The sequence below is a fragment of the Bactrocera tryoni genome, unplaced genomic scaffold (genome assembly GCF_016617805.1).
Source record: "Bactrocera tryoni isolate S06 unplaced genomic scaffold, CSIRO_BtryS06_freeze2 scaffold_25, whole genome shotgun sequence".
Lineage (NCBI taxonomy): Eukaryota > Metazoa > Arthropoda > Insecta > Diptera > Tephritidae > Bactrocera > Bactrocera tryoni.
Window position 1 is genome coordinate 1,445,982 of NW_024395977.1, and position 10,508 is coordinate 1,456,489.

General features: G+C 35.0%; 1 pseudogene; it reads right to left on the reverse strand.

Moving 5' to 3' along the window:
• Positions 1 to 10,413: 10,413 nt before the first annotated feature.
• The window catches only part of LOC120780369, a 3,003-nt pseudogene continuing 2,908 nt past the window's right edge, over positions 10,414 to 10,508 (reverse strand).

The window sequence follows — 10,508 nt, forward strand, 5'->3', positions numbered from 1 at the left end:
GTAATGAAACGAACAAGTAATAAATAAAATTTTTTTTAAAAGAAATTAACATCAAATTTCTTAACTTGCATATACGTGGTGACAAAAAAAAATAATAATAATGTGGTGAACACATAGAGGGCGACAGACTGCAAACTACATCTGTCAAATATTAAAATACACACGTTCTTAAGGGCAGTGTTATTTTGACAGCTGCACGACTACACGACTGCAGGCCGACAGTTGTCGTTCTCGCTAACTTCAATATCGTCCTATTTTTGCCAACGACAGTAGGACGACAGTAGAGTTGACAGTAGAATGGAAGACAGAAAGAGGAGGTAGAGTGGTGATGCCACTAATATGTAAAATGTAAAATTATTCACAGCTCTAACAAACTTGACGTTATTTTACAAATAAAAGCATAAAATAGCTTTATTATAGCTCTATTATATCATTTATAATAACAATTGATAATTTAAAGCAAAAATATTGACCTATTTACTTATTTTTTGCATAAAAAATTTCATTTTGAACAAAATATTAAAATTTCATTGAAGTGAAAGGAATTAGTATGGCCACAACGAAATTGTGTACATACAAAATGGACAACTGCGTTGTTTTGTGTACATGCCGGTCATTGTGTAGTTGTTGCTTCTCAAAATGTACATGTAGTAAGATGAACAACGACGTTTTCAGTTCACTGTCGTGCTGCTGCAGTCTGTCGCAGTGATTGTGTTTACACTTTAATAGTGCAGTGAAATAAATACATATACATACATAACATACATACATATGTATATCAAAACCAAATTCCTATTTGCACAAAATTTGGATAAAATTCATAATTAAATAAAAAATAACATTAACATATAAAAAGTGCGTGTCAAAAAATAACAAAAATTAATATAACAAACTAAAACTAATGTGCGCGAAGTCTAAACACAAAACATAAAGAGATAATAACAAAACATATATCGGGCGCAAGATTTGAACAAGCTTTTAGAAAATGGTGAAGAATTAGAAATCGATAAACTGAAAAGTACTCACTTAATTATTGAAAAACTTGATGTATCCCAATTGAAATGGATAAAAAACTAATTTCAAGATGTTACAAAGGAAAGAGTCAGAAGAAAACACTAACATAGTGTTTAAATGAGTTAAGCCTCCTCCCACTCTACCTGGGAAAAACTGGCCGATGATACCATAACTCAACACCAACTCAACTCACCATGCCTGTACAACCCACTCAACAAAAAGGATGGACAACGGGATGGCAGATTCTTACGTTATAAGTACATCGTTACACGCATCCGTGCTTACATTCGCTACCAACATTCACTATCTACATTCGTTCTTTTTTATACAAGTACTTTCGCTTATACGCTGCGTCGCTGCGTCACCTCACGCTACTCTCCCTTAATCACACAAGTCAACCACGATCCACGTCAACTTGATCGCCAGCACCGACAAATCACCCCCGGAATTTGAGTGTCGCGGCCTCATATTAAATAAATTTATGAAATATAAAATTGCTTATTCAAATGAAATTTATTAAAAAAAACTCAAGTGTATTCAGCATAAAACAGATACTTTTGTTCTAATTAACACAGTGCTTTCCAATATATTGAGTACAAACTTATTCATGGTTCTTCGAGCCTTACAGAAAGCCACCTTTAGATATGTATAAAAAAAAATATAAATATATATGTGGGAATGAAACGATATGGCAGCACAGAAAAGCCAAAAGAAGAAGAAGAAGATCAGCAAGACGAGTAAGAAGTGTACGACGTGTGGCAAGATAGAGCTGAATTAATTTTAATATAAATCCTTTTTCCATTGTATTCTTGAAATCAATATTTTTGTTTAATAAACCACATTATTAATTTGTTAAATATAATTAATCTTGTCTACATAATTGATCTTGCCCACAAATTTGGGGGCTCAACCTAAAAGTAATATATGTATGTGTGTAATTGCGTGATTGGATATTTCAAGATGGCGAATCTACAAAGCTTTGATAAAGTACGTGAAAACATACGACGAATGCGAAAGGAGACCATTAGTGCATTGCATAGATTTATTTTCGAAGACGAAGGTGATAGGCGAAATACACAGTGGCTGCGCGAGTTTGAAGGTTTTAATTACGACGAGCATGACGACGAGTGTGCGCAAAAGTCCGCATAATCATATCTATAAGTCAGAAATCAGAATTGATTTCCATTTGCAACTTGCTACAACTGTGCTGCAAACAGGAAAATGTACAGTTGCACATCTTTCGAAATCTACAAAAAGGGAATTTGCTTGGTTGCAACAACGACGAAGCAGCTGATAATGGCGACGATGAAAATGACGACGAAGAAAATGACGACGATTGCGAAGGTGAATACAGCGGTGAAGTAGCAGCAGGCAACATAAACGACGATAGAAGCAGAAATTGCGGCGAATTGGCGGACAAGTGCACTAATCATCAATATAATGCAATTGGAAAAACAACCAACACTCATGAAAGAGAAAACGACGACTGCTTCGTATCATTTTTAAACGACGATTATAGCACCGGAAAAGAGAACACAATAGCACCGAGAAGCAGAAGAGCGCAACCATCACAATTGTCTAGATTTGCAATGAATTTTCGCGATGTAGAAGAAACAGAACGACAATACGATGGAACAGATATTTTACCAGTTGAAGTTTGGATAAACGAATTCGAGGAGACATCAGCTGTTATGGGTTGGGATGATTTCCAAAAGTATGTATTTGCTAAAAAGTCCATTAAAGGTACTGCAAACTTATTTTTGAACAGCGAAAGGGGAATTGTTTCTTGGGAAAAGTTGAAATGTGCATTGTTGAAAGAATTTCAAACAGCAACGAACAGTGCTACCATACACAAACAATTAAATGAACGAAAAATAAAAAAAGACGAAAACGTGCAAGATTATTTTTTTAAAATGAAAGAAATCGCATCAAGGGGAAACGTTGAGAATGCTGCCTTTATCCAGTATGTGATCGATGGCATAAGGGACTTAAGTTTAAACAAAAGCATTTTGTATGGCGCTCGCGATATGACGGAGATTACACAAAAACTTAAAATCTACGAAATGGTGCGATCAAAATCCAAAGATGAAGAAAAAGAAATGGTTAAGAACAAGAAAGTAAATAGTGATTTTAAAAAAGTAAAAATAATAAATTCAGAAGAACGAAGCGTAAATAGATTCAGAAAAACAGTGAATAATGTTGAAGCGAAAGTGGACATTCGTTGTTAAAATTGTGGTGTAAAAGGCCATACAAGTATTGATTGTAAAGACAGAGAGAAAGGTGTAAAGTGTTTTGGATGTAATAACTTTGGTCATATGTATGTCAAAAAATTGTCCAAACAAAAGCATACAAAGTGACAAACGTAATTTACAAATTGTTAAAACAAGTAAAGATATAATGATGAAAGAAGTACTAATGGCAGATAAGAAATGGTTAGCTTTGTTTGATACAGGCAGTAAATTTAATGTTGTTACATATAAAGTGTACGAAGTATCGAAGAAACCGAAGTTGGTAGAATCAAACTTTTATTTAGTGGGATTTGGACAAAAATCAAATGAGAACAAAGTGAAACCGATTGGACATTTTGAAAAAAGTGTAGAAATAGACAATAACATTTTCAATTTAAATTTTCACGTCGTACCATCAAACAGCATAGACGTTAACATTATTATAGGTGAAGAATTATACTCCCAAGCTGAAGTGCGAATTAATTCAAGTGGTATTTTTGTACAAAAATTAAATACGTGTAATATGAAGCGTGAACATGGGCTGATGAAAATTGATAAATGTAAAGAAGATGTAAACGTGGACTCACTTGCTAGTGCTGCTGCAAAGCAAAAAGTTTTTGATTTAATTGAACTATATACGCCTAATAAAACTAAAACAACAAATGTGAAAATGACAATAGTGTTAAAAGACGATACGCCAACTTTTTCTGCACCTAGAAGACTTCCTTTTAGTGAAAGGCAGATAATTGATAGGCAAGTTGAACAATTGCTTGAAGATGGAATTGTTGAAACTTCAGAGTCTGAATTCTGCAGTCCAATAGTATTGGCGAAAAAACTCGGTGGCACACCCAGGTTGTGTATAGACTACCGACGCATAAACAAAGTAACAATTAAGGACAGATTCCCACTGCCCTTAATTGAAGACCAACTCGATCGACTACAAGGCTCCAAGGTATTTAGCACGATTGATTTAACAAACGGGTTCTTCCACGTTGACGTGTCTGATGCAAGCCGCAAGTGTACATCATTTTTAACACATAACGGTCAATTTCAATTTCTTAAGGTTCCATTTGGATTGTGCAACTCTCCCGGCGTTTTTCAGAGGTATGAAAATGCTATATTTCGAGATTTTACAAAAGAGGGAATTGCTCTCTCTTACCTCGACGACGTTACAATTCCGGCAACTGACGAAAAAGAAGCGCTAATCCGATTAGAAAAGGTTTTAAACTTTTGCCAAGATTATGGGCTTCAAATTAACAAAAAGAAATGCCAATTTTTACAAAGACAAGTGAAATTTTTGGGCCACGTTATAGAAAATAACCACGTCGCTCCATCAAGTGTGAAAATAGAAGCAGTTATGAAGTATCCATTACCAAAAACGTTGAAAAAGTTAGATAGTTTCCTTGGCTTAGCCGGGTACTTTAGAAAGTTTATACGAAACTTTGCATTAATTGCAAAGCCGCTGAATGATTCGAAGAAGCAAAATATTGTATTTAACATGGGGGATGAACAAATTAAATCATTTAATACTTTAAAAACCTTTTTAAGTCAAAAACCAGTATTAAGTATATACAATCAGACGTATGAAACACAGGTACACACAGACGCATCCATAAATGGTTACGGCGCTGTTTTATTAAAAAAATTTCCAGATGAGAGTCAATGGCACTCCGTGTATTATATGAGTAAAAAGACGATGGAAGCTGAGCGAAAATTTTGCAGCTACGAACTCGAAGTACTTGCTGTAATAGAGGCTCTGAAAAAGTTTAAAGTTTATTTATTGGGTTTACATTTTACCATTCTAACCGACTGTAATGCGTTTGCCAAAACAATAGACAAAAAAGATTTATGTACGAGAGTAGCTAGGTGGATAATGTTGTTGCAAAAGTATGACTACGCTATTGAACACCGTTCTGGTTCAAGTATGAAGCACGTTGATTAATTGAGTAGATTTCCGATTTTAACAATTACCATAGATGACGTTACTTTAAAGATCAAAAATGCGCAAACACAAGATGACGAACTGCGACTAATTAAAGAAATTTTACAAGAGAAGGAAAGTTATGAAGATTACTTTATGAAGGGTGACATTTTATATAAATTAGTAAACGACTGCGAGTTATTAGTCATACACAAATGCATGCAAAGAGAAATTATACGACGAGCTCACGAAAAAAGGCATTTCGCTTTAGCAAAAACTAAAGATATTATATCCAGAGAATTCTATTTTTCCAAACTGAATGAAAAATTCAAAAGTGTATTTCCAATTGCGTTCAATGCATCGTTGGAAACCGCAAAAGAGGAAAACAAGAGGGCGAGTCACATCCATTACATAAAATAGATACTCCATTACATACGTACCACGTCGATCAGTTAGGACCGTTAGAATCCACAAGCAAAATGTATAAGTATATATTTGCTGTAATCGACGCATTTACAAAATTTTCTTGGCTATATCCTACCGAATCAACATCAGCAAAAGAGGTCATCCGTAAGCTAATGACGCAAAGCATCAATTTTGGTAATCCAGTTAAAATTATCTCTGATAGAGATTCGGCATTCACATCCGACGAATTTAAAGAATACTCTCGATCAGAAAACATAAAACACGTTAAGATAACTACAGACTACCACGTGCCAACGGCCAAATTGAAAGATTGAACAGCTCAATAATTGCAGTTTTATCGAAACTAAGTATTGAAGATGCAACAAAGTGGTACCGTTATGTCGACCGAGTACAACAGTTCAATCAAAATAGAGACGAAATGCGCAAAGACGGGAAAAAACAAATCCTTAAGATTCAAGAAGAAAACAAAAAATCATACAATCTGCGGCGTAGAAAAGCTCATATTTACAAACTAAATGATATTGTTGCTATAAAAGGCACACAATTAGGTAGCGGTTTAAAACTCAAACAAAAGTTTTTAGGTCTCTATCGAATTACTAACGTAAAACCGAACAACACTTACGATGTCCAAAAACTGGGTAACGGCGAAGGTCTAAAAACAACAACAATGTGCGCAGAATTTATGAAAGAATGGCTAAATAAATTTGATGACGACGATTCTACTTAGTTATTCGAGACGAATATAACGCAGGATGGCCGATGTGTGGGAATGAAACGATATGGCAGCACAGAAAAGCCAGAAGAAGAAGAAGAAAATCAGTAAGACGAGTAAGAAGTGTACGACGTGCGGCAAGATAGAGCTGAATTAATTTTAATAAAAATCGTTTTTTCATTGTATTCTTGACATCAATAGTTTTGTTTAATAAACCACATTATTAATTTGTTAAATATAATTAATCTTGTCTACATAATTGATCTTACCCACATATATGTATATATATTATACATACATATGTACATACATGCAAATACGTGGTGACGAAAAAAATAACAATAATAATGCAGTGAAATAAATACATATACATACATACATAACATACATATATCAAAACCAAATTCCTATTTGCACTAAATTTGGATAAAATTCCTAATTAAATAAAAAATAACATTAACATATAAAAAGTGCGTGTCAAAAAATAACAAAAATTAATTTAACAAACAAACAAATATACAAACAAACAACAGCACAGGGAGGTAGCCAGCTAGAACACAGAACGGAGAACAAAACGCAGAAGGCAGGCAACACATATACTCTGCAAAACATATCATACCAAAATACCAAGTGAGCGTATCAAGTCTTTTAATAATGGGTTGTCAAAAAAGTCTTGCGGTATTTTTATTGAATTTTTTTTTTTTTTTTTGAAATTGAAATGAATTTTTGATGACTCATGCCCAGCTCTTGACCGATGCTACGGCTGCTACTATGCCGGTCTCTTTCGACCAATTCAGCGATTTTATCGCAATTTTCGACGGCAGGCCTTCCGGAGCGTGGCGCATCTTCGACCACCTCTACACCAGAACGAAAACGTTGAAACCATCGTTGTGCGGTGGAAATGAAAACTGTATCGGGTCCATAAACTGCACAAATTTTATTGGCGGCTTGAGATGCATTTTTGCCTTTATCATAGTAGTGCTGTAAAATATGCCGTATTTTCTCTTTATTTTGCTCCATGTTTGCGACGCTATAACTCACGAACGACTTAAAAGAAACGACAATCAATCAAACACGTGTTAGCGCGTGAAATGGGCTTGCCAAAAAGGTACAGCATATCCCGATGCGACGAATAAAACTAGAACAACGCGCTTTCAGCGCCAACTAGCGAAAATACCGCAAGACTTTTTTGACAATTATTATATCTATACTAATATTATAAAGCCGAAGAGTTTGTTTGTTTGTTTGTTTGAACGCGCTAATCCCTAACGCTTCTTTTTGTGTGGGATAGTCCATTTATCGAGGAAGGCTATAGGCTATATAGCATCACGCTGCGACCAATAGTAGCGAAGAAACAGTGGTAAATGTGTAAAAAACGGGGGAAATTATTTATTCAGAGAATGCCTACGGCCTTGTTGGTGGTGCTGCGCTGCGCTCATACTTTTGTATTTTTTGTTTTATTTTCCACTTATTATTTGTTATTTTATTATGTTTATTGTTTGTAAACAGTTTATGAATTTTTATGTTTTGATTTTCACTTTCGGCGTTATTAGCTAACGCTTGCACTTAATGCACTTTTTTTTAATATTTGTTTATTTTGTTTTATTTTTGTTTTTTTCGAAAGTTTCTACGGAGCGCATGAAAACACGTCCGTTTAGATTGAAAGCTCGATATACAAAAATCTAAACATAATAGTAATTATCTTGGATTCTTTAGCTCCAAATATCGAAGATTTGCCCGTCGTTATTGTGGAAAAAGAATATAAAAGTATGGATTTTAATGGTCAACCTTCAGCATCCAATTGTACATCACCAGACAGAAAGCGGTTACGTAGAGTGACACCAAAATCTTCAAATGTTTCACTGCCACAAAGTAATAAACAAACAACATTTCAATGGATAAAAGATGATGCGTCATCTCTTATTCCCATTTTCCCAGATGCAAATTACGAGAATTGTCGTTATTTACTACCGCATCAGCAATTTGAAAAGTTTTTCGATGATGAATTATTGGGACACATTTGCGAACAAAGTGCAATGTATGCGATCGGACAGAATAGACCTAACCCAAGCATAACAGTCGGCGAACTTCGAGCATTTATTGGCATATTGGTCATTACGGGATACAATTACCATGCCAATTTCAGAAATTTATGGAGTCAAGATGAAGATATTCGCAACAGCTTAGTGAGTAACACAATGCGTCGAAATAGATTTCAGGAAATTTTGCAAAATCTTCACTTCGAAGACAACTCTAATGCTTCTTCAAAAAACGGCGACGCCAATTCCGATAAAATGTGGAAATTGCGACCATTGACTGATCATTTAAAAGCAAAAAGGATTGATCATTTTCATGCCGAACAAAATCTATCCTTTGACGAAAGTATGATTTCCTACTGTGGCAGACACGGATGTAAGCAGTTTATCAAGGGCAAACCATTACGTTTTGGGAATAAAGTTTGGTCCCTTTGCACTCCATCGGGCTATATGGTGAACTTTGAAATTTACCAAGGAAAGAATCTTCGTGCAAACGAAAATTATGAAGCGAAGTTTGGAAAATGTGCTGCTCCTTTGGTCAGTATGGTTGACGATTTTCCTGATGCATTGAAAGTGTTGCCGTTTTCGTTTTATTTCGACAACCTTTTCACTAGTTATCCTTTGTTAGCTTTTCTGAAAAGATGTGGATATAATGCCACGGGAACAATCCCTGAAAACCGCATTCCTGCAAGCTGTCCTCTGATGCGCAAGAAAAATTTTAAATTAATGGATAGAGGTTACTCGGAATCAATTGTTATGAAAAGTACTGGTATTCGTTTGGTGAAATGGAAAGATAATAATGTTGTCTGCTTATTGTCTACCACTTTTGGTGAAAATCCTAAGTCAATGGCACAACGTTATTCAAAGCAGAGTAAATCCCGAATAAACGTACCCCGTCCTTGTGCGATCACTGAATATAACAAATATATGTGTGGAGTAGATCGTTTCGATCAAAACTTGGCCCAGTACCGCATCGCATACAGGGGAAAAAAGAGGTGGTCTAGCATATTTACCTGGCTGATAGATGCTTCTTTTCAAAATGCTTGGCAGCTTCATCGAAAAGAGTAACCAAAAATGACGCAACTTGAATTTCGACGACAACTGGCCGTATACTATTGCAGACATTATAGTATCAAAGCCAAATCACTTGGTCCCATGACTTCTCACAGATATGCCCAGCAACTAAGTCGCGTAGAACACACTCTCCGGTACGATAAAACTGGGCACTTTGTAGTGCCATCAAATCGTAGACTGTGCGCGTGAAAATTGTAGCGTTAACTGGCGAACAGCATGTGGAAATGTAACGTTGGACTTTGCGTCAAGTGTTTTGCAGACTACCATATCAAACCATAACTGTATTGTCATAAAATTTATTTTTTCTTACTTAAAATTTTAATAAAAATGCATAAAACAAGCTTTTCGAAGATTTTATTTCAAGAAGGAAGAGCAAAAAACCTGTACCATAGGCGACCCACGGTTACCATATCAATTTCGTGCTCAGGAGATCAAAATACATAAGTATACTTAATTTCAGCAAAATCTGAAAGAAAAAAAGTTCTGGGCAGTACCGGGTTAATTTAAAGAAAATGTATGAAATAAAAAATTTGTATCAAAAATGTGTCGCCACACCTCCAAGTTTAATCGCAAACAAAAAATCTTTCAGCTGAACCTATTCAGTTGAACCAAAATATTGCACAGAAATTAGCGAAATAAATAGCAAAACAGAATATGTAAAGTAACGGTACTTAGCAAGCGGTTCTTTACTAGCGCACATTGATTGACACAAATATAAAGTTAAAACGTTTTTAAAAAAACATGCGTACGATCAATATGTGATGAAAAATTCATGAAAATGCAAGCGAATTTATGTGAACCTATTCAGTTGATCGGCAGTGTATGTATATATAGGAATATAAAACCTATGACACATTCTATTTAACAATTTATTGCGGGTACCAAATGGTGCCAATTTTTGGGTCTAATTTACCGGAAAACCCGAAAACTGTTCAGTATAATATATATACACATATGCATACATACACAAATACAAATACCAAATTTTTCGATGCCTATGTACTAGCTTACCTTCGTGTATTCAAACACATATATTAACAAAAAAAAGGTGTGGAGTCCCTACGCGCGGAAGAAGTTATACTTCTTAGTGATATTCA